Source organism: Hippopotamus amphibius, chromosome 5, assembly GCF_030028045.1.
Source record: "Hippopotamus amphibius kiboko isolate mHipAmp2 chromosome 5, mHipAmp2.hap2, whole genome shotgun sequence".
Lineage (NCBI taxonomy): Eukaryota > Metazoa > Chordata > Mammalia > Artiodactyla > Hippopotamidae > Hippopotamus > Hippopotamus amphibius.
In genome coordinates this window covers 62,999,356-63,025,319 of record NC_080190.1, presented here as the reverse complement: position 1 = coordinate 63,025,319, position 25,964 = coordinate 62,999,356, and the positions used below count along the sequence as shown (strand labels likewise).

Genomic DNA, 25,964 nt, shown 5'->3' with positions numbered 1-25,964 from the left:
AACGATTCTCAGGCTCTGACTGGCAGCATTATGCAGGGTAAGGCAAAAAGCTCTCACACTTCAGCTAGGTGTGTCAGAAACCAGAAGTGAGAGCCAAAAAGAACAAAGCAGAGAGTGGCAGTAACAAATGGTCCAAAGAAATACTAATGACAAAATATTTCACTTAAATTACAGGTCCAACACCAAACAATATAATCCATCTGCTAAAGATACTTGAGAAAATAAATTAAGAGTTCTACCCACATGGCTCTAACAACATGTTTTTAAAAAGAAAAAGAACTTCCTAGGCAATACCAAGGCATTTTAGGGGTAAAAGAGCATAATGTCTGAAACTTACTCTGAAAGAGTTCAGAAAAAAAAAAAATGTGTGCATAGGTGTATACTTACATATGTATGGAGAGACAAGGAGACAATAGTAAAGCAAATATAGCAAAATGTTAACAATAAATAAATCTGGCTGAAGGGTATATGGAAATTCTTTGCTCCATTTCCTGCAACTTGTTTTTAAGTATTGAATTATTCCTTAAGTTGAAAAGGAACTGACATCTGCAAATGATAAAAGAATTTAAAATTATGTAAGAATTACCTGTACTGTATGCAGTATTAGTAACTCAATGCAAAATCATGATTAAAGTCATTAAGCTAGTAGATAATAACCATGCCAGATGATACTGGCAATCCTAAACTAAAAAGAAAAGAAAGAAAGAAAAAGAAAAATACAAAAATGTATAGATATGAGGGCAAATTAAAAGGAAATAAAGCTTGAATACTATTTCTATGAAAAGGAGAGCTCGAGATACAATATAAGGTCAAGCTGTTGTAAGGAGTAAGTGATGTAAGACTGACCATGTTCAACTGATCAGTGATTCAAATGAAAAAATCATGAAGAGTATCTCAGTTTCTAATGAAGGAACAGTAGCCCCATTACTAGTGATTAAAGTCAAAAGTAACCCAAACAATAGAAAGTCAAACTGTACTACATCAAAGTATCCCAACAGCTTAACCAGAAAATTTGCTCACATTTCTGGTTCTGTTATTCTATATAAGCAGTTTACTTATAATTTACTGAAGAATTTATATTTTCACTGATAAATCAACAGGCAATTACCTCAATTCCTCAGTAGACTCTACATGTCTATAATTACAAACTATAGCCATAGTATCTTCTCTTTTATTATGAGGATATCAATGTCTGGCATATAGTAACTATTATATAAATTATTGTTGTTGTTATTATTACCATTCAAACATTCCCTTCTCATGAGCTCTTTTCCCTCTAAAGATAACTACATACAGATATCCTATATTCTTTAAAAAATCAGGGGGCTTCCTAAGTGGCACAGTGGTTGAGAATCTGCCTGCCAATGCAGGGGACACAGGTTCAATCCCTACTCCAGGAAGATCCCACATGCAGCGCAGCAACTAAGCCCATGTGCCACAACTATTGAGCCTGTGCTTTAGAGCCCGTGAGCCACAACTATTGAGCCCATGTGCTGCAACTACTGAAGCCCACGCACCTAGAGCCCATGCTCCACAACAAGAGAAGCCACGGCAATGAGGAGCCCGCGCACCACAACGAAGAGTAGCCTCCACTCACCGCAACTAAAAAGCAAAGCCTGTGCACAGCAAAAAAGACCCAACACAGCCAATAAAATAAACAAATAAATAAATTTATTTTTTAAAAACTCAGTAACAAGAAAGACCACTTTGAACTTATTAACTCCCATGCCTACTGTCCTAAATTTTTTCAACCTTTCACTGCTAAACATCTCTGCTTCTCCTTGCTCACCATTAATCTCTTCAGAACATGGTACTGTTCCTTTATTCCACCACAATTTTACTTCATGGAACATTTGCTTTCTAAAGAAATCTCCTAATTTCAAAACCTACTGGCTTTTTCCATATGCCTCATTCTTCTTAACTTTTCTGCAGCACCTAACACTGGCTGCCTAATGTTACACAATTCTGAATTCATAGGGTGAATTAATAAGAAAATGAGATAATGACAAAAATGAAAGAATGACAAATGAACACTGGCTCTTCTACTGCTCTGACAGTCCATTTTCTCTCTCCTTTGCTGCTTTCTTAAAAGTAAGCATTTCTGGGACTTCCCTGGTGGTGCAGTGGTTAAGAATCCGCCTGCCAATGCAGGGAACATGGGCTTGATCCCTGGTCTGGGAAGATCGCACATGCCGCAGAGCAACTAAGCCCGTGTGCCACAACTACTTAGCCTGCCATCTACAGCCCGCGAGCCATAACTACTGAAGCCCGCGCGCCTAGAGCCTGTGCTCTGCAACAAGAGAAGCCTGAGCACCGCAACAAAGAGTAGCCCTGGCTAGCAGCAACTAGAGGAAGCCCGAGCGCAGCAACAAAGACCCGATGCAGCCAAAAATAAATATAATTAATTAATTAATTTTTCTTTTAAAGTAAGCATTCCCTAAAGTTAAGTTCAGACCTTCTTGCTCTTGTCACTCTAGAGTACTTCTCATGAGTACTCTCATCCCCTTCTCCATCAGAACTTCAACCATCCCTTCTGGTTTGATAAATCACAAATCACAAATCTTATGAACTCTGAAACCAAATTATCAACTATGTGCACATTGTCCCACTTCCAAAACAAGTTTAACATATCCAAATCTGAAGTCACCTCCTTCCCCCCAAAAAAGTCTCTCTTCTTTTTCCCCTATTATTTATTTATTTATTTATTTACTTACTTACTTACTTACTTAACTAATGGCATTGAGGCAGGAGATAGATGGGCCCCAGGCTGCGCAGCTGGAGTTGTCCCCCCGTGGAAAGATACTCTAAAACAGCAGGAGTGAGAGAAGAGCTGAGCCCTGCCCAGATAAAAGATAGAGACCACAAATTTCTCACTCTTGAGGTCAAGCAGACCTTCCTGACTAGACATGCACAGAAAGGCTCCTTGGCTCAAAGGCTCAAAAGGGAGAGGGAGTCAGCTCATAGTAAGTGATGCCAACCTGCCCATAGGCCTCTTTGCTAGAATCCATCTTGGCTAAGAGATACGTGCACACACATGTGAGGACCCTGAGACATATCAAATATGGACTCAGAACCAGGCAAAGCAAGATGACTGGCCAAAGGAAACCTGAAAGAAATGCTCCATATAGGTGATTCAAACTACCACGAGGGCTCGACTCTCTCTCTGAGCCTGCCTGTGTTTCTATCCGCATGTACTCTTTTTCTTCCTAGTAAACTTTACTTGTTTCACTGCTTTCCATCTCTATGTGGAAATGCATTTCTACACACCTGACAGGCCAGGGCCTTGTGACTGGCCACTGGTCCCTGGTGGTCTAGTGGTTAGGATTCAGCATTCTCACTGCCTCAGCCTGACTTCAATCTCTGGCCAGAAACCGAAATCCTGCTTCTAGCCGCTGCAGGCCGAGGCCACCCGGGAGATCAGCATCTCCAGTTACCCATGTTCTAAACTTCAGTAGTCTCTGACTCCTTCCTATTCTTCTCCCCCTTCCCATCCACATTATAAAGGCTTTTCAAATCTCCCTCCAAAATGTCTTACATTGATCCTTCTTTTCCACTTTCAATGTCATCACCTAGTTTACACCGCAATTACCTCTCATTTAGACTATTACAATACAAAAGTCTTTCTGGCCTCCAGTCTGTTGCTATTCCAATTCATTTACAGAATTAGTTTTTTTAACTAATATTTCTCTTTAACATACCTCATTACTTATTTATGACGTCACACAAAAAAGTGGAAAGCTTGAATTGTTCCTTAGCAGTAGAACAATTTTCAGCTGTTCAGCCAAAAGAGGTTTCACTTTCAAGAGGATCACTCCCACCTTTTCAGGTCCCAAGAAAAGCGAAGATATCTACTCTTACTACCCCTATTCAACATCATACTGGAGGTCCCAGCCTCTATAATAAGGCAAGAAAAAGAAGTTTAAAAAACATATAGATTATAATGGAAGAAATAAAACTGTTTTTATAGACAACATGATGTTCTACACTTGAAAATCCCAAGAAAATCTACCAAAAAAACCTCTAAGAACTAATAAGTGAAGTCAATAAGGTCACAGAATACAAAGTCAATATTCTTTAAAAAGCATTTGTGTTTCTATATACTAGCAGTGAACACTGGAAACTAAAATTCTTTTAAGTACTACTTAAAATAATACCATAAAATATAAAATACTTAGATATAAATGTATTATAATAATACATATACATACATATAATATATAAATGTATTACAAGATAATACACATAAATATAACTATATATAGATATAAATGTAACTACATATATACACATATATACATATACATATATATAGTCTGCATTCTGAAAACTAGAAAACTGAAGTAAGTAGATAGACACGCCATGTTTGTAAACTGGACATCTCAGTTTTGCTAGGATGTCAGTTCACTCCAAACTGATCCATAGATTCAATGCAATTTCAAATCAAAACCCCAGCAAGATTTCTTTTTGTAGAAATTGACTAGCTGATTCTAAAAGTTATATGGAGGCAAAGGATTCATTTATTTATTTATTTATTTGGCTGCTCGGGGTCTTAGTTATGGCACATGGGATGTGCACTGCAACATGTGGGATCTTTAGTTGCAGCATGGGGCATCTTTTTAGTTGCGGCATGGGAATTCTTAGTTGCAGCATGTGGGACCCAGTTCCCTGACCAGGGATCAAAACCAGTCCCCCTGCATTGGGAGCACAGTGTTAGCCACTGGACCACCAGGGAAGTCCCGAGACAAAGGAATTATAATAGCCAAAAGAATTTTGAAAGAGAATACCACGTGGTATTGGTGAAAAGACAGACACATAGATCACTGGAACAAAATAGAGAGCCCAGAAACAGGCCTACACAAATACTGTCAACTAATTTTCAATAAAAGTGCAAAGGCAACTCAATGGAGAAAGGACGGTATTTTCAATAAATGATGTTGGAACAACTGGACACACATATTCAAAAAACTGAACCTTGACCCATACCTTACATCTTATACAAAAATAACTCAAAATGGATTATGGTCCTAAATGGAAAACCTAAAACTGCAAAAATTCTAGAAGAAAGCAGATGAAAATTTTGTGACCTTCAGTTAAGCAAAGATTCCTTAGATCCAACAAAAGCACAATCCATAAAAGAAAAAAAGATTTATAGAATTGGACTTCATCATAATTAAGAAGTTCTATTCTTTTTTTTTTTAAAGCTCTTTATTGGAATATAATTGCTTTACACTGTTGTGCCAGCTTTTGCTGTACACCAAAGTGAATCATAGGGAGATCAACTTGATGATGGGTGATCTCTTAGAGGACTGGGAGAGGGAGGGTGGGAGGGAGTTGCAGGAGGCAGGGGATATGAGGATATATGTATAAATACAGCTGATTCACTTCAGAAGTTCTATTCTTTGAAAGACACTGTTAAGAGAATGAAAAGACAACCCAAGGATGGAAAGAAAATATTTTCAAATCACATACTAGATAAATGACTTGTATCCAAAATATACATAGAATCCTCTAAACTTCATAAGAAAAAATATCCAATTTTCTTAAATGAACAAAAGATTCGAACAGATACTTCAGTAAAGAAAATACACAGATAGCAAATAAACATAAAAAAGATACTCAATGTAATTAGTCTTTAGGAAAATGAAATTAAAACCACACAACTTGCCTACTAAAATAGCTAAAAACAAAAATACTTAAAACCTGACAATAACAAATGCTAATGAGGAAAAATCAGAGCAACTGGAAGTCTCGTAAATTGCTGATAGAAATACAAAATGACACTATTGTCAGTTACATATAATGTTAAATATACTTTTACCATCTGACCTAACAATCCCATTCCTAGGTATTTTACCCAAAAGAAATGAAAGCGTATGCCACATAAAAACCTTTACACAAGTGTTTAGAGTGGCTTTACACATAATCACCAAAAACGGGAAACAACACAAATGTTCTCCAACTAGTAAATGGTACATACATACATTAAACTCAACAATAAAAAGGAAAGAATATTGATATACACAAAAATACAGATGAATCTCAAATATACTATGACGAGACTCAAAAGGCTATATATGATTTCACTTTTGTGACATTTTGGAAAAGTCAAAATTAAAATTCAAAAGTCAAAATAGACCAGTGTTGCCAGAAGTTGTGGGTGAGGGTAGGGGCTGATTACAAACGGGCAATACCAGGGTGATAAAACTGTTGTATATCTTGATTGTGCTAGTAGTTACACTAGCTCTATGCATTTAGCAAAACTCAGAACTCTATACCAAAAAGATTGTGGTATTTTAATATAAATTTTGATAATTTTATACAGACTACCAAAGATTCTAAAAACCATTTTTTTAAAGCATATTTTAAAGTGTCAATTAAAAAAAATCAAAAACCTTTCCCAGGTCCCTTTTGCAGAATAACATCCAAACCTCTCGGTCTGATTCTTAACAACATAATCTGACTTTAATTTATATTTTACATTTATCTTTTTTATCTCACTATATAACTTCTCCCCAAACAGAGTTTTCTGATTTCTGTGATCTTATTAATACTGTTTTACCTACTTGGGATACTCAATATCCTACTTCCCCTCTATATGTAACCAGCCTCTTTGTAAAAATCTTTGTAAAACACTCTTTGACTACCCCAAGCCTGAAGGGATCTCCCCCATTTCTGAATTCCTATATAAATTTTCCATAATTTTAAGGGAAATTAATGTTTCTATCAGACCAATGTTTCTAGGATCCTTCCCCCATCCCCGTTCCCCTCCATCCCTAGAGGATGAGGGGCTTTATCCCACCATATTTGAGAATAGAGAACACATGTAGGTCAGAAGCCAGCTGTGTTATAAATAAATATGTTATTGTGGGATATATTATGTAGGAGTTTACTACAGTTTATTTTACTTGTCATACCATTATATTTCTATTTATAAGTTGTGATTGTAACTAAAAAGCATGATTCTAAATATATATATGTGGGGACTTCCCTGGTGGCACAGTGGTTGAGAATCTACCTATCCACCTGCCAATGTAGGGGACACGGGTTCAAGCACTAGTCCAGGAAGATCCCACATGCCACAGAGCAACTAAGCCTGTGCGCCACAACTGCTGAGCCCATGTGCTGCAACTACTGAAGCCCTAGAGCCAGTGCTCCACAACAAGAGAAGCCACCACAGTGAGAAGCCCAAGCACTGCAGTGAAGAGTAGCCCCTCCTCGCTGCAACTTGAGAAAGCCCACGTGCAGCAACGAAGACCCAAGGCAGCCAATAAAGAAAGAAAGAAAAAATATATATGTGTGTGTATATGTATGTATGTATGTGTATCTATATACATATATATATAAACTTTCCGTAATTACTTCATCTTATAAAGCAAGATATTCTAATATTAATGTGACAAAGTTAAAACTTTCGGCTTTCCTCACTGTCAATATAAACATTTTAAGGGATATCATACAGCTTTGGGCAGATGAGATTCCAGTGAGATAGTTCTGTACAAATGCATCTAAGTCATATCCTTACTTAGTTTAAACAAACAAACAAAAAAAAACAAAGCTAAACAAACTCAGTGAGCATTGCATTATTTATTTACTGGCAATCTGTTCCGAAGAAGTCATCCATATACAGTTTTCAATACAGAATCTTGCTTAGTTTTCATGTCAGCCAATCAGATGATAATTGAAAACAACCACCACCTGATATTGGTAACTAAGTGCTAGATGCAAATTTATTCAAATTTAAATTAAAACGGTTCCATAGCCTATTATCTAATACTCCTATCTGACTAATTTTGCCTCTGTAACAGTAGCAACCAAAGGGCACACAGCATCCTGCAGAAAATAGTCCTAGAGAAACCCACTGATAGTAGGCTAGTTGACAGCTGGTTATTCCCAAACTCTTTACAGAAAATGTGTCATTATCTTTATCCCCATTTATTAGTTTCCAGCCAACTCCAAACACTATGGAATATTCAAAGGTGGAAAGAAGAGAAAGAGGATGTAAGAAATCTTATCACTGTGTTACTCTCAACTCTGAAAAAGATACAGCAACCTATATTTTACTATTGCTGAAGAGACTCTGAATAAGCTTGTTCATGAATTCCTTTTTTCACCAGCTTTATTGAGGTACAATTCACAAAACTGTAACATACTTAAAGTGTACAATGTGATGATTTTATATATGAATACATTGTGTGAAAGGATTCCCATAATCAAGTTAATTAATACACAGTAGAAAAGCAATAGAGGGACTTCCTTGGTGGCGCAGTGGTTAAGAATCCACCTGTCAATGCAGGCGACACAGGTTTGATCCCTGGGCTGGGAAGATCCCACATGCTGTGGAGCAACTAAGCGTATGCCCCACAACTACTGAGCCTGTGTGCCACAACTACTGAAGCCTGCACACCTAGAGCCTGTGCTCCACAACAAAGAGTAGCCCCCATTCTCCACAACTAGAGAAAGCCTGCGTGCAGCAACAAAGACCCAACGCAGCCAATAAATAAATAAATAAATAATAGCAAAAATTAAGGAGGAGAAATTACAATTGAAACAGAAAAATACTAAGGATCATAAGAAACTACTATGGACAATTACACACCAACAAATTGAATAATCTAGAAGAAACAGATTAAAAAATAGAAATATACAACCTACCAAGTCTGAATCATGAAGAAATAAAAAATCTGAACATAAATTCTTATATTTATTTAATCTTTAATCTACCTTATACTTATTTAATCATCATTACAACCTAGCTCCTGGGATTTACTAAGTCAAAACAGCCTGCATTACTGTGTTGTCTCTAACATCAGGTAAACGTCTAGGAAACTTAGAAGCCAAAACTGGTTAAGAAGCATGTCATCTTATCACTTATTACCTATTTTTTTTACATAGTAGAGTTACTAAATTGTATGTCCCATATTGTTTCCAATCTGAACACACTAAATTCCTGTGGGCAGGCTAAAAAAACCTTTCCTTGTGTGAAATGACAGAAAACAGTGGGTCCCAACCTTTTTTGTAGACCCCCACATCCATAAACAGGCTTAAGAAGAAACCATGAAGATTAAGCTTCAGGCCCTCTCTCTTGCCCTCAGGCTCAATATCTACTTTTCTAGTTTTTAAGAAATCAGTGGGCCCCCTGAATTATGTAAGCTTCAGGTCCCACAGAATCTGAATCATATTTAGAAACTGAGCTTTTATAGTATATGTTACTTGAGAAAAAATATAATTCAAAAAGCTACTTTAAATTCAGTAATACTGACAAATTTGTATTTTACTAATCAAAGCCATCTAATATATTATGCATTGTATAAATTTTGTTAGCACTAAATAGATCTAAATTGTACCGTTTGGTGTACATTTGGATTTTTCATTCTTGAGCTGACTGTAATAATTCTACCAGGGATCCACAGTTGACAGAGTAGAAATGGCAGGGCTAAATTTAAAAGATCATGGCTCAAGACTACCAACTGTAAAATAGATAGCCAGTGGGAAGTTGCTGTATAACAAAGGGAGTTCAACTGGAGGATGGATGATGCCTTAGAGGACTGGGACAGGGAAGGTGGGGGGGAGTCGAGGGAGGGAGGGAATACAAGAATATGTGTATAAATACAGATGATTGAACTTGGTGTACCTCAAAATAAATAAATAAATAAATAAATAGGAAAAAAAAAAGATCATGGCTCAAGACTGCCAGCATTAGAGGTACAGCTCTAGAAGCTGATGACCTTTAGAAAAAAAATTTCTCTATGTTAATGGAATACAGAGAATGATTACTTCACAACAAAGTTATACACAGTATAACTTCACAACATTATACACAGTACATCACAATGTGCTGCCACTTTTCTCAGGCCAAAGTACTAAACCAAGCTACAGATGCAGCCGCCCTAATCATCTACTACTATATTCCTCACCAGCAAAGTCAGTTTCTCTTGGCCTCTGTGTCTGAAAACACACTAGGTAGTCATTCAGATATTTGCTGAAATGAAACTGGCTTATGTGTAAAGACGGAAGAGGCCTGTAAGGACACTAGACCACAGGAAGAGCCTGTCACCCTAAGAGACAGTGGGGTAAAGGAGGTTCAGAGATCTATAGCTTATTAGCATTGGAGACTTCATCATGAATGGGATATGAGTGTAACTGAGACCAATAAAGACTAGAAAGGATTTGGTCCTGTAGAACCTGAAGGTCCTTTGATGAAACCAGGAGGAAGGTGCAGGTATCTTAGAAAGGGCTAGGTCTCTTAAGGGAATTCATTTCATAATCATTAAATGAAGTTCAGTAAGGTCTCTAAGTAATATTACTAATTCCATGTGTAGAGAATTCCATGACATTCATGCAAATGCCAGTATCAAAGTATCTCCACCAAGATATTTATTAATCACAAAGGGAAAGGTAGTAACTTTACTGCAGAAAAATCAGGCAGAAATCCCCTTAATCAAGTGATCAAGTCAAACATTACAAGAAATAATACATACTGACATCATGAATCCCATGGTAATAATGCGCTGAGAACACATTTCTTGATATTCTTGCCTAAACCATATAATCGCAGTTCAATTATAAGAAAAAAAAAAATCAGACAAATCCAAATTGAGGAACATTTGACAAAATAACTAACTAATACCCTCCAAAAATGTCAAAGTTATAAAAGACAAAGAAAGACTGAGAAACTTTTACAGAACGTAGGAGACTAAAAGGAAGAAAAAAGCCTAAAATACAATGTGAGATCCTAGATAGGATCCTCAGTAAAGAACAACGGTGAACAAACTGGTGAAGTTTGAAGGCCTTTACTTAACAGTATTGAACCAATGCTAATTTCTGATGATTGTACTCTAGTTATATAAGATGAAAACATTAGATGAAGCTGGGTGAGAGCTATATAATAATTCTCTGTACTATTTTTGCAGCTTTTCTGTAAATTCAAAATTGGTTCAAAATAAAAAAACTTTTCAATTGTGCAAATAATTCATTGAGGGAGATGAAAGCTTGGGCCCAACAGGGAGTAGAGGTATTTGGAGGATTAACATCTATAGTTATAAAGGTAGGTGGGCTAATCGTTTGTGACCATGGGAAATTTAGAGTCCAATGAAGGCTTGTATGAAACGTCTGGGTTTATCATGTTTAACATCACAGTTTAGCAATTAATGGGTTATTAATTCAGAAACCTATTTCTCAGAGCTTGATTTACCTAGCATGAACTCTTAGAAAAGTTTTTAAATCTACAAAATCAAGGATAAGTAAATGTAAAATAACAGGGATCTTATTAGGGTGATGAATTTTTTTTCCTCTTTTTTCTATTTTCTAAATAAATTAATTTATAATTTCCTTACTTAAAGTAAAACTAAAATTGGAATTTAAACTCATTTTCCCTAAAAATAGAATGAAAGGACTCTGGACCAGAGGTAACATCATTGAGATACCTAATGTTTTAACAATATGAAAGCTCTTTAATAACTGATAACTATTTCCTACTTAGAAACAGGGGGCCAGATTTGGATTTCTATTTCCTTTCATTCTATTTTCATTGCTGCTGTTGCTGCTAAGGTTAAGATCCTCTCCCCTCTGGACTACTGCACCACATTACTGACTCATTAACAGACCTCCATTACTATATATGTGACTATCAGAGGACTCCTAAAATACCATGCCACTCCCCTTTTCAATGGCTTCCAGAGATGGGTATTCTTTTGGCTAGAGAAAAGTGGTATTTTTATAATTCACAAGGGAAAAATTAATGGATGGAGTTTTCACAAGTTTCTCTCCCATAATTTTTTCTTGTCCACTTATTCCACTGCTAACAGGGCAAAAACATGAACAAATAGTAAACTTCAAAAAAAAACAAAGCAGGGACATACAGCTTTTGGGGGCAGGAACCTGCTGTGTCCCCCTTTGCCTGGCAAAGCAATAAAGCTATTCTTTTCTACCAAGAAACCAAAACAAAACAAAAACCCAAAGCAGTCAACAGGACCTATTTGACAGCTTTTTTTCTTATTGACTCATGTTCGTGATTGTCCTTTTTTCATTGCATATTTTTACACTCACATATTCTGCTAGTAAAATTAACTATTAATTTATAGGACTGAATTAAATATGTCTGCCACCTACACAAAGCTTGAGAATCATTAGACCTTACCACCATTTTCCAGCTACATGTCCTACTCACTCATTTATTCATCAGACATTTCATTGAGCACCTATTAAGTGCCCCTCACTCATCCTCCACTCCAGAATAAGCATTTCAATCCTCCTATATATTACAGTTATTTGTGTACATGGACTACCTCACATATTCCTTAAGGGTATCTTTTTATTTCACACAGAGGTTAAATCTAATAGGCACTGAATCATTGAAAGTTTAATTTAAAGAGAAAAATTTTTGTTTGAAGAGATAAGTACCTAGAACAACCAATTCCAACATTCTGATAAACTCTGACTCTCCTTAAATAAGAGTCCTCCAAATCTCCATACCTAGCTTGAGATATTGCAGACAGTTGTTTCTAATGAAGACTATATCAACTGAATCAATATTTGCTTCTGATTCAAACTTAAAAATAGAGATAGCATCTACAACCATAAAAAAGGCCACATTATTTGTTGATTTATGGGCTGGTTATCACAAACTCGCCAGTAGATGCAGTTACTCTACTCAAACAACTTTCTGAAGGTTGGACTCTGGCAGCTTCAAATTATTACATTATGTACAACAAGAAAAATTGTATGCTAATAAAGGACAGAAAGCCTTATATTTTTTCTTCTGTAAAGACTTAGAAAACTGTCATTTATAACAAATTTGTCCAAAACCAGCTGGGAAAAAAACAAGGAGCCATGTTTCACTTTGTTATAAGCGACAAATTTAATGACTAAGAAATGACATTTGGGGACTTCCCTGATGGTCCAGTGGGTAAGAGTCTGAGCTCCCAATGCAGGGGGCCCAGTTCGATCCCTGGTCAGGGAATAATAGATCCCACATGCATGCCGCAACTAAGAAGCCCAGATGCCACAACTAAGACTTGGTGCAGCCAAAATAAAGAAATTAATTTAAAAAAAAAGAAAGAAAGAAAAAAGAAATGACATTTCAGGCTACTGAGCCCCTCCCTATAAAGATCCAGAGCTATATAATTTACTGACTTCTAAAGAAGGCAGCATGAGAGTAGAAAGAACATAGTCGTTAAAAACGCAGCCTCTGCAGGGCCAACTACAATTATATAACATCAGGAAACACCATGCTCATAGTGGAGATCCAGGAGGTACCATTCCCAGAGAACACAATGTAAATTATAAAATTTAGGGGCCTAGAATTCACATGGTAGAACAGATTTGGACTCTACCACCTAACAACTATGTCATTTTGACCAACTTATTGAATCAATTATTGAAGCCTCAGGTACCTCATCAATAAAATGGACTTAAAAAATAGTATGTCTCTCATAGGACTCTTAGGAGGATTAAATGAAATACTAAATGAAATACTCTGTGTCTGTGTATACATGCATACTGGGCTACTTTCAAATATATATGTATGTATATATACATACATACATATATCTCTCTCTAGTATTCAGTAAATGAGGCATAACTGTTTCGATGATAATTATGATGAAGAATAAGATGAATCTACATTCCAACCCTGCTCCATCACTTTCAGGTCATTTACTACCTGTAATAAATGTGATTTATTGTGAGTACTGCAATAAAATTATACTACTTAGGGCCCAGTAAAAAACAGGAGCTCCAGGGCTTCCTAGGTGGCTCAGTGGTTAAGAATTCACCTGCCAATGCAGGGGACACAGGTTCGATCCCTGCTCCAGGGAGATCCCACATGCCGCAGAATACCTAAGCCCGTGCGCCACAACTATTGAGCCTGCACTTTAGAGCCCATGAGCCACAACTACTGAGCCCATGTGCTGCAACTGCTGAAGCCCATGCGCCTAGAGCCCATGCTCCGCAACAAGAGAAGCCATGGCAATGAGGAGTCCACGCACCACAATGTAAAGTAGCCCCCACTCACCACAACTAAAAGAAAGCCCGCGCACAGCAAAAAAGACCCAACACAGCCAATACAATAAATAAATAAATTTATTAAAAAAAAAAGGAGCTCCATAAATAGTAGCTATGATTATGATAACTGCATCCCCTATACTCATCCTCTCTTTCCTTCTCCCTTTCTCTCTTACACAAACACACATACACACACTCTCTTACTGTAAAAATTCTATGAGATTAGGCTATAATTAGTAGCACAAAGTCATATCAAAATGAGGGAAACTGTATTCTAAAAATAATGCATTCTCAATAAAACTCACCCAGACTACTCTAATAACTTCCAAACTATTCTCCCCCTTCCAATCCTATCTATAAAATAGTGTCAAAGGCAATCTCTGATCAATCATTATTTAGCTCAAAAAACTTCAATGACAAAATACTTATCAAAACTCCTGGGCCTTAAATGGCCTTCCACAATCTTAACCCGTACACATTTCCAACCTCCTCTATCACTGCTCCCCTTAAAACACACAAAAAAGATTTGTTCTATGTATATGCCCAGCATTTTTTTTTTGTATTGCAAGATTTATAATAATGTTTAATGAATTGATGCATACATTTAATTTATTTTTTAAGCTCTTTATTGGAATATAATTGCTTTACACTGTTGTGCCAGTTTTTGCTGTACAACAAAGTGAATCAGCTGTATTTATACATATATCCCCATATCCCCTCCCTCCCGCTTTGCAACTCCTTCCTACCCTCCCTAACCCAGCCCTCTAAGCCATAAGCCATCATAGAGTTGATCTCCCTGTTGTTATGACCAGCTTCCTACTAGCTATCTATTTTACATTTGGTAGTGTATATATATGTCAGTGCTACACTCTCACTTCATCCCAGCTTCCCCTTCGCCCCCCAACCCCATGTCCTCAAGCCCATTCTCTACATCTGCATCTTTATTCTTTATGCCCAGCATTTTGCTCAATAAGGAATATATATATTTACTGAAGAAAATATGCATATAAGTGGACCCATGAAGTTCCAGCCCCTGATGTTCAAGGGTCATCTGTATTACCCTTCCCTCAGCCCCATCTTCCCAGTATTTCCTAATACTAGTAATCCACTCCACCCAGCAAACTCGTTTGAAGAAGCCATCCTGCTGGCAATTTATAGCATTAAAGACTAATGATAGTCACACCCTGTTAGGAAGGAGTGTCATTTATATTTAATTCATTTCTCCAAAAGATTTTCTAAATACTGTTCCCTACCATAATGGAACTTAAACTCTCCCTCCAAGGAACTTTGTTAATTAGTACTTAACCAATACATGAGTACTTTATTAGAATAAAAAGTAAAAAGTTACATTGCCTTATACTCAGCAGATGCTCAATACATGTTAAATAAAAGAATAAATAAAGAACTAAGTTTTCTGAAACACATTTTTCAATTTAGCGATAACTCAGTTATAAACATAACCAGTCATCTCTTTATTTCTTCCCTGAACCTACAGCCTAAATCATATCATACTAAATCATACCTTCTGTTTCCTAAAGGTCTATAGAAGAAAGATACTCTAACTAATAGCCAGCAGGACAAACACAACATTTTTCCTCAAACATACTGCTAATAGCACCAAACTAGTAACTGTGGTAGATAAAGGGAAAAAAATCAATAGCAATTATATTAGGCCCCAGGATAGCAAAATGATAACTATGAGTTCCGTAAAGTTGCCTTATATTATCCTCTAGTTCAATAACTTAGAACCAGAGAGTTTTTCCCTAAGTTTTTAAATTCTAAGATTTTTTTAACTTAAATGCTCAATTGCAACCATGCAATGATTTATGAATCACTATAAACATACCACTTAAAAAAAAAACAAACGAGCTTACAATTTAAAAAAAATAAAAAATAATTAATAAACATACCACAACCCAAATTATTTCAGCACAAACAATAATGAAAGCATGATGGCTCTATCAAAAGCCACTGACTGCACTGGCTTGACTCATTTCTGCTGGGAGAACACTGGCACTGAATGGCACAAGCAAGTCCAGTGTGAGAGACCAAGCACATGACTAGGAAGGTGACAGAAGATACCAAGGAAAAGAAGGGCATATATAAAGAACCCTTCCTCTGTGGGGGCAGGAGTGGAGGGATGGGCAGGAATCCACTGAAATCTACTCTAAAAGCCTTTCAATACTCAAAAAAAACACGCTACCAGACTCCTGGCTTTGAGCCAGTTCAAATCCTACCTCTACCACTGACAACTGAGAGACCTTCAGCAAGTTACTTACCCTCCAGCTCTTTCAGCTGTGAAATTAAAATAGTAGCTACCATTTAGTGAACACCAACGTTATGCTAGGCACCAGACACATGGTAGGCCCTTTAATTCTCACAATTAACCTACCAAGTAGGGATTATTTCCCTCAGTTTCCAGAAAAGAAAAACCCATGTTTTACCTATACATGACTGTTTCCCAGAGGGATAATACTACCTATCTGACAAAGTCGTACTGGGAATTAGAAATACATGCAAAGCACTTAGCATAGGAACTAGCATTTGCCACACAGTAGGAGCTCAAGAATTCATTATTATACAAGTATACCTATTACTTGAATAAGTGATTCAACTGAACTGCAATGAAATCCCACAAACAAGTTTTCCCTCACATCATCTACCATAAAAATAACTTTTAATTAGCAGTATTTCTTTAGAACCCAAGGCTTACAACTTTATAACTGCTTCAAATACCAGAATATCATCCATCCATCCAATGTCAACACACACACGCACACACACACACACACATGTACTGTTTCTTAGTTGAGGATCAAAACATAATCCAAGGATGTAGAAAGCCCATTATGAAAGTGATATTTGACTTAAGTTGAACACCAAATATTAAATATTTTACTTCAAAAGGATTATAGATCTCACATCTCAAGAGAGAAGTTGCTAATGAACAAATCTAACTTCCCAAAATTAATTCCCAGAAGCATCTGTTATCCTCAAGTACTCAGCAAACCATTTCCCAGAACTGACAATATATTGCCAAAATCTTAGTGAATTTTGCCAACATTCTGCTGAGAGGAAAACAGAATCATTCCAATTCTGGAAATAAACACTACTTTCCAGCTTAGCCACAAAATAAGACCTTTTCTTCATTATTTTCTTTATCAGTATGTTAATACTGAAAATAAGTATAAAGAAATCACAAATAACCTTCTATCTGAAGGAAATTTAAAATAATAAACCCACAACCCTTGCCTTTAATACTATGAGCTCAAGAAAATCTATGAGAATGGGTTTTTAAACCAATAAGAAAAATCAAATTTCCAAAGCCTTATTAATCGAATCAGAGGAGGGAAGAACAGAAACAACAGTCAGCATTGAAGAAGCCTCTGAAAGTTAAGACGTTAACCTCCATTTCAAAGTTTAAACTTTACCTGTTAAAAGCAACACTTCACAAAGACTGACCAGTTTCCTACATCCCTCCAACCATCCAGTTTTACCATAAGCATGCACTTACCAGAGAGTACACTCAAACCTCCAGCAAAAGGTCTCCAGCAATCACCAGGGCATTTGTGGGACTAGTGATACAGGAATGGGGAGGGGCAAGGGAAGAGCTAGAGTTCTGGGGAGGGAAGGTTATGGAGGGAGGAGACTAATGCAGCTAGCAACAATGGGAAACTGTGAATCTAAACCACAAAGGCTTCCGGCAGAACAGGATAACAGGGAAAGGGCAATTCTTTTTACCACCTACCAGGAACTCTGCACTGACAATTCATGATAAAGCTAAAAACATGGAGCTTCCAACTAAACACAAAGTAAACTTAAGAAACTAACCAAAAGTAACTTGAAAGGACATATCACAAACTTCATAGAGGCTTAAGAAAAACATTTAGGAGTCTGTTTCCTCCAGGGGCATTCCTGATGACAAAGGTCAGCAGTATAACAATAAGGTTTGCAGAGTGGCAGCTGCTTTCTAATGGAGGGCCAGCACTAAAAAACAGTCCTTCGCACTAACAGTCAAAAGGAGCACTAGAAGACACTTTCATAGGTACTTTGGAGAATAACCAAAACAATGTCATTGTTTGAATCCTTAATTCATAATTCCAAGACTGTGTAGGCTTAAATTGAATTAAATCATTTTAAGAGGCAAAACTCTTCCAACTATCTTAAACAAGACACACTCAAAGAAAATTATTGTGTAAACTGAGTTGCTGGATTCAAGAATCCATTTTAAAAAGCTTGGACTCTCAAACTGAAAGGCGAGGACAGTGAAAGATTCCCCCCACCCCACCACCCCCCACCAGGGAAGAGGCCAAATTATATCACCAAGAACAAACAGCAGCCAGTCCTATCCCCAAACATGTGATCAGTCCACCCAGAACTTACATTTGCAGGCAGGGCACAAAGGCCCCAGAGGACCAACACACACCCTGTTATAAAACAGCTTTATTGAAAGGAGTTGCTTTATAAGCATACTGATGAAAAAACTCATCAGCAGAATCCTTGCCCAATAGGAAGTTCTGCTGTATTTCTATAGCTTGTGAGCAAATGTATGAGTTGATTTTTTTAAAGATTTAATTAAGATTTACTGATAAAACTCAAGAAATGCAGGCACTGCCCAAAACTAATTAAGCTCTTACATTTTAACAATATACTAGTCTAAAGTAATCCTTTCACAACAAGGGAAGTGCCCCCCCCCCCCCAAAAAGGAGAGAGAGATATACTATTGCTTTTCTTTTGTTAATCATTAGCATTCTAATTCAGGTCTCCTAGGGCTTGGTCGGGGGTGGGGTGTTAGTGACATTTCAAAAATGTGAAACAGGATTTCTATGATCAGTGCTAAATACAAAAAAAAAGAATGTACAAATATCAAGGTCAAGCTCTCCAATCAAGTCCTGAAGAGATGGTTATAATATTATTCCTTGTGGAACTAATCAAATAAAACTAGAATACTGGGGCAGAGTTACAGAGCTTCAACCCTGGTTACAATGCAACTAGATAACATGACTTCTTATCTCAGCCAGGCAAAGGAGGTGATCCACAGCGAAATCTCATCCTAATGGACTGTAATCTCTTTTGAAGCCCCTCAAAAAATACTTCATGCAAAACTCTTCTACATACTCACATTCTGCCTTGCATAAGTTATTTTTGGACATTTCTTATTTCCTTTTCAAGACTGCATAGGAGATTCTGTCTCATACAAAGAGAACCCTGTGCCAACCCAAAATAAATTGAGTAACGACAGCTTTGTGCTAGTTGAGTGCCAAATTGCGTGTAGGAGTGTTTTTGTGGGCATAGTTGCTAGATCAAGCCCTCGCAGGAAGGGGGATCCCCTTCCAGGGCTCAAGAGTGGGTTCTTGTCTAACACTCAGAAATGAATTGTCAGAGGAGACACGTGCTGACAAAAGCAAAAGACTGTATCGGGAAGGGGCGCCCAGGCAGAGAGCAGCAAGGTAAGGGAGCCCAGGAGACCTACTCTGCCGCGGTGCTCACAATCTCAGGTTTTATTGTAATGGGGTCAATTTCAGGGTTGTCTCTGGCCAGTCATCTCACTTGGCCCATATTCGGTCTGACGCAGGGTCCTTCCTGGTGGTGCAGGCATCTCTCAGCCAAGATGGATTCCAGCGTTAGGGTCTCTGGGAGGTTGCCAGGACATATTTTCTCCTTTTGGCCTCTCCCGAATTCTTCCGAGTTAGTTCTACAAGACATACTATGGGCTGGCTTGTCCTCCCTCCTTTCAGCTCCTCCCGGATTCGTTTTCTGGTCCGTTTTCTGTCATGGTCTGAGCGCAGGTTGGAAAAGAATTTCCAGACACAAGGCAGAATGTAAGGAAGACAGAGGTTTTTAGACAGAAGGGACACTGTAAAGACAGCGGGACAACTTCCTGGCAGACCAGGGAGAGCCGACACTCTGGTGGGCTCGCAGCCAACTTTTATAACCCCAAAAGAAGAAAAATTCCTGCTACAAAAATGGCACTCATCAATTGGTCAGTGAGCCAAAGGCAACAGGTGTCGTTAGGTGATAGGCTAGGGTCCTATATGGTGAATACCTTTCCTAATATGGGGTCCGGTTTTCGGCTAGCCCAAGTCATGAGTCAAAGATTGCTATGGGGGTCGAGATACCTCTGGAATTTCGTTGCTATGAGGGTCGGGTTAACTCTGGAATCTTGTCTTGTGACTTTGGTATAGGACTCCACATTTTCCACGGCAGAACTGCATTCTTTTTCGGAACCTCCTGTTGTGAGCAACTCAGGTTGTCATCCTGTCTGGCCAAGATGGGCAGTTTCAAATGGTTCCCAAACAAAGAGGGAGAGTAATATATATGGATTTAGGTGTCATTTTTAACTGTCCAGGAATTCTGAAGTTGGATGGCACTGGTTACAACAGTGAAACTGAGCGGGACCCTGCAGAACCTTCCCAGGTACAAAAGCCTCTCCGTGTCCCGGTTTCTTGTTTGTAGAAAAAAGGCTTTAGTCTCCTAGGCCTTCCCTGAGTTTCAAAGAGCAGACTTATGCAATTAATGACTAGAATAGTCACAGGACTCCTGGTTCCTCCTGAAGGGATATTAATAACAGTCTGATGCATATCTTTGAGCTGTTCTGCAGAAACTAACATCCCCCTCCCTCCCAGGTGGAGAATGCTGACTACATCTGACCACAAGCACTAGACCCCAGGCTAGTTGAAACCAAAAGGTTAATGACCAAGATTCCAAGAACAACCTGTTACCTCACCATCAACCAATCAGAAGAATGTCCATGAGCTGATCAGTCACACTGCAATCCTCACCCATAATGTTGCCTTTAAAAAACCCTTCCCTGAAAGCCACTGGGGAGTTTAGGTCTTTTGAGTACAAGCTAACTGTTCTCTGCTTGGCGCGCTGCAGTAAATGCTGTACTTTCCTTCACCACAGCCTGTTGTCAGCAGATTGGCTTTCCTACACTCCAGGCAAGTGAACTTGACTTCAGTTCAATAATAACAGTACTTTGTAAAACTGTGCTTCAACAAAACTTGTCCTGTTTTTCAAGTACTTTGCAGGGAATATTACACTATAAGAGCCCACCTTTGACTATACAGACAAAGACTTCTGAAAAAATATAAAAAATTTTAGCAGGGAGAAACTACTACTAAGACTTGACTAAAACAATCAAGAGAAATCCTTGTAAGCGTAGAAGGGGTAGTGGGCGGTGGGAGGAGCGGTGATATGGAAGAACACAGGCTGAAAACTCCTACTTGGTCAGATCTCACAACCTTTTGTCAACCTAAAAAAATGCAAAATGTGAGAGTTAGGAGTTAGGTTTTATCTGGGGCAAAATGAAGACTGTAGCCTGGGAGACAACATCCCAAACAGCTCTGAGAAACTCTGAAGAGGTAGGGGGGAAGGTCAGTATATATGTAACCTTGCTGAAGGAGGAGTACATGCAATCAAACACATATTTTTGTAGAGAATTTCTGCTAGTCACAAGGAGCAGACATCACCATGAAGGGATTTAGTACTTTTCTAGATATGAGGAGATGCAAGGATTGGCTCACAAAATCAGCTCCTGAAAGCATTCATCAACAGACCTGTTCCACCCGTTTTTTCCAAAGCACAGAGCGCCTCATTCCTGGTCTCCACCCTGAAGTCCCTCCAGGGGATGCTGAAGGTCAGCAGCTGCAGCAGCACACGTGGTTTAATCCTTGTAGAGGTAGATGGTGCGTGCCCACGGCAAGTGCCAATTTATACTTCACACTTTCATTATTCGTCTCCACTACCAAGAGGGGGAGGGTACAGCAGAATGTTCAATTTAATAATGAAAGAATAGTTTGCTTCTCTTAGAGCCATAAAAGAGAAACGGAATTTCTCTAAGAAAAACAAAGGTGACTCCTTAACCCCAAAATCCATTTTTGTTGGTTTCTATTTATGAGATGCTAATGATAACGCTGATGGTAGCAGTAAAGGCAAGAGTTGAGTGGTTCCAGAGTAGCAGCCAAACTGGAAAATAAAAGCCTCTTGATCCTAGCACTCAAATTTTAGTGAGAAATCTGGGGACTTTTAAATAAACTATGGAAGACTGAGGTGAGGAGGGGCAGGGTAAAGACTGCTTTATATCACGTGGAAGCCCATAGAACAGCAGCATTTGATTCCTGGACTATATGTTCACATGGGGGAAAAAAGCTTACACTGGAGTTTGGAAAATGAAACTAGAATATGGACTTGATCTTAGTTCACGAGGAACCCAAGAGAAAATATTCTAACCTTTGACTCTAGATTGTAAAGAAGAATATACTGGAAAGTCCATGAAAAACAATAAAAACTATATAGCTAATTTGTATCTAGTTTTTATTCTGAGATTTCTTTAGTGTTGGTAAATAGTATATGTACCTTGAATAGCTGATTATTTTACTCAAGTACCCATTACTGAGAAGAGGTATAATGCAAAAAAGGAAGAGAGAAGAAAAAAACAAAAACAATTATGATCCTAAGGACATCCTTTGGAGAAACTCTGGCTGTTAATCACAGACCCAAGCAACAAATCATCCAAAAACACTTCTGTGTATTTCTCACACAAATGGACCCTGAAAAAAGAGGGCAGGCAGACAGGGGCCACTTATTTGGGTTTCTAATGTTATAATATCATTATCATTTAAATTCATATATTCAATTACATCTTGCATTAGCCCAAAAATTATTTTAAATAGCATTATGTCATTAGGAACATAGCCAACATATCTCTAGAACAACGGTTTACAATTTCTTCAAAGAGACTGAAAGCTTCTAGAGAGGGGTAAGGATGTCAAATAACTCTCAAGCACCACAGAATCACCTAAATGCTAGTGAAACCAAGCAGGACCCTGTGGAGCTCCTGGGCATGGAAGCCTTTCAAATAGTTGCTAATCAGGGAAGGGAGGGGATGCAGAGACAAGGGAGGAGCAGTCAAGAGACAATAGTGCTGCCTTGGGGCAGGGGCCTCAAGGGATACACATAAGGATATTTGAGCTCTTTTAACAGAACCAAACTGTGTCTCCAAACAGGAGACCACCTGAGGCCAGATTAAAGGAGTACAAGCCCATGGGACTTTCCTGGTAGTCCAGTGGTAAAGAATCCATCTTCCAATGCAAGGAAGGTAGGTTCAATTCCTGGTCCGGGAACTGAGATCCCACAAGCCACAGGACCACTAAGCCCCATGCGCCTCAACTAGAGAGCCCATGTGCAGCAAACTGCACAATCCATGCACTCTGGAGCCCACACACCACAACTAGAGAAGAGAAAACCCGCATGCCACAACTAGAGAGAAGCCTGCGCGCCACAGCGAAGAGCCCACATGCCACAACTAAGACCCGACACAGCCAAAAATAAAAAAATAAAGGAGTGCAGGCCCTGCACACATGCTGATCCTCATCAGCAACCCTGCCCTTAAACCACTGTTATAAAATTCCTCACCAAGAACTGGTTATCCAGTGGTTAGGACTCTATGCTTTCACTGCTGAGGGCCCGGGTTCAACCCCTGGTCAGGGAATTAAGATCCCACACATTGTGTGGCATGGCCAGAAAAAAAATAAAATAAAAACTCCTCCCCAAATCCCCCCGCATTGGGACACAGTTTTTCAGGGCACAAACCCACTGTGTCCCCCTTTGCCTGGCAAAGCAATAAAGCTATTCTTTTCTACTTCACTCAAAACTCTGTCTCCAAGATTCAGTTCAGCACCAGTGCACAGAGGCCGTGTTTTCGGCATCATTAGTCTCACAGAAAGTGGTTAAAAACCACTTATTCTCTTTTAAATCTTAAGCCTACAAGTTTAAGGCACAATTAAGAAGAAAGAAATGACAAAAAAAAAAAGAAAGAAGAAAATGATGGGGGTGAGGGGAAGATGATGAAATACTGAGTGCCAGTAAAAATTATGTTGCTAGCCTATTCCTGTTCTATAGAGTCCAGAACAGATTAAGTTCACACAGACCCTGTCCAAGAGATCTCATGAGACCACACAGAGTTTGAACTTATTACTTCCTGTAAGCAGAGGAAGACAATAAAGCCCAATTATGCTGCTTCTACATTAATACTCTCCCTCCAATTTTCTCAAACCATGTCTGACCCCTAATCTTATATTTTTCTCATTTTCACCTTCTCTATCTGTATAGCTGTTATCCTAAACCTCTTCAAACCCTCAGATTCCAAATCCACTTCCAGAGCTCTTTCTTCTAGTGCTCTTACACCAAATCTGTGAAGATTTAGGGCAGACACATAATGAGAGGACAGTGGTAACAGTGCCAAAAGTTCAGGATGGACACAGACTAAAATTGGGAATAAACTGAAGAGCAATTTGCTCCCAGATCTGATTAACATTTGCTATGTCACTGAAATGATTATGTGTGCTAAATCAGAAGACTCTAAAGGTAAAAAAAACACTCTCCTTAAAAAGGTTTCAAAAGAACCAAACTGAGTCTACAGTTGTGGTCAGCTGTCAGCAGAGTAATTTATACTTTTGGCAATATTATTTCCTAAATTGTTTCTGGTCTTCTCTAAGCTGTAGTGAAAGCCTCTGAACTTTCTACCACATTTCAGCAAATTATAACTGATTTGGGATAGAGTTATTAATAATGTATTAAGATATACATGCCAGGGGAATTCCCTGGTGGTCCCGTGGTTATGAATCCATGCGTGCAATGCCGGGGGCCTGGGTTCAATCCCCGGTTGGGGAACTAAGATCCTGCAAGCCACGTGGCATGGTCAGAAAAAAAAAATGATTTACATGCTAAATTTTCCCCCACATTCAGCGGAACCTTAAAAATCACACTGTTGAGCCAGGACAATTCAATGGGGAAAAAATAATCTCTTTAACAAACAGTATTGAGGTTGTTACCCAAAAATTGGGTTCGCCTCTTGATGGATGTCAATTCAAAAGACACAAGCCAAAGATTGGGAGAAGGAAGGATTTATTATTTGCAGCAAATAAGGAGAATACCAGGGATCTTTCCCCAAACAGTGTCTACCCAAACAGCAAAATTGGGAAAGTTTTAAGATAGGAGTACATGCATATCCATGAAGGGACCTGGGCCAATAAGAGAGTCCAAGCTTTAGTTGATTGTAGTCACAAGGGTCAGAAAAGGTCAACATCATCATTCCTCAAGTTCCAGCTTTTCTGGTGGTTGAGCACTTCACGCTAATGTTTACCACTGAAACAGAACTGGGAATCTTTACAACTGATATATTATGTTTGCTATTGTTAGTTCTCTTGTCTGACAACAGTCTGTTTGTTTCTGCATTCTTTTGTTCCCTTAAGACCATTAATTACTGAGACCAGTTCAAGGACAAGCATTGTGACCAGGCTTAGATCCTAAAATGGCTTAGGTCAAAAATGGCTTCTCTTGTCAAGAAAGCCATGCCTGGTTCTCTTTCTCTGGAGACCCCTCAACCCTATCTGCTTACAAGGCAACTGGATATCCATATGCAAGAGAATGCAGTTGGACTCCTATCTCATACCATATGAAAAAATTAACTAAACCAGACTTCTCTGGTGGTCCAATGGGTAAGACTCTGTGGCTCTCAATGCAGGGAGCCTTGGTTTCATCCCTGGTTGGGGAACTAGATCCCACATGCATGCCACAACTAAGAGTCTGCATTCCGCAACTAAAGATCCTGCATACCACAACTAAGACATGGTGCACCCAAAAATAAATAAATAAATAAATACACAAATAAACAAACAAACAAATAAAATATTTTATAAATAAATAAATTAAAATGGATCAAATATCTAAATAAATGAGCTAAAACTATTAAAACTTTTAGAAGAAAGTTTAAGCATATAACTTCATGACTTTGGGTTAGGCAAAGTCCTCTTAGATATGACACAAGCAACAAAAGGAAAAAATAGATAAATTTGACGTCATAACAATTAAAACTTTTATGCTTCCATGGACACTGTCAAGAAAATAAGGTAACCAAAAAATTGGGAGAAAATATTTGCAAATTACAGTTCTGATTAGGC

At 38.2% G+C, this 25,964-nt stretch overlaps 1 protein-coding gene across 26 annotated transcripts in view; it reads right to left on the bottom strand.

Annotated features, from left to right (window-relative positions):
* USP54 (ubiquitin specific peptidase 54) overlaps positions 1–25,964 on the bottom strand; it is a 121,075-nt gene that overhangs the window by 57,850 nt on the left and 37,261 nt on the right. For 9 of the 26 annotated variants that reach the window (XM_057734647.1, XM_057734665.1, XM_057734670.1 and 6 more), the window contains exon 1: positions 17,516–17,638. The exons of 4 other annotated variants lie outside the window; for them this stretch is intronic. The gene's annotated coding sequence lies outside the window, so the exon portion shown is untranslated. Of the gene's footprint in view, positions 1–2,722; positions 2,838–3,698; positions 3,895–17,432; positions 17,478–17,515; positions 17,640–21,560; positions 21,746–25,964 lie in introns of those variants that run through there. 13 more of the 26 variants (XM_057734653.1, XM_057734661.1, XR_009053693.1 and 10 more) reach the window with 10 other exon arrangements.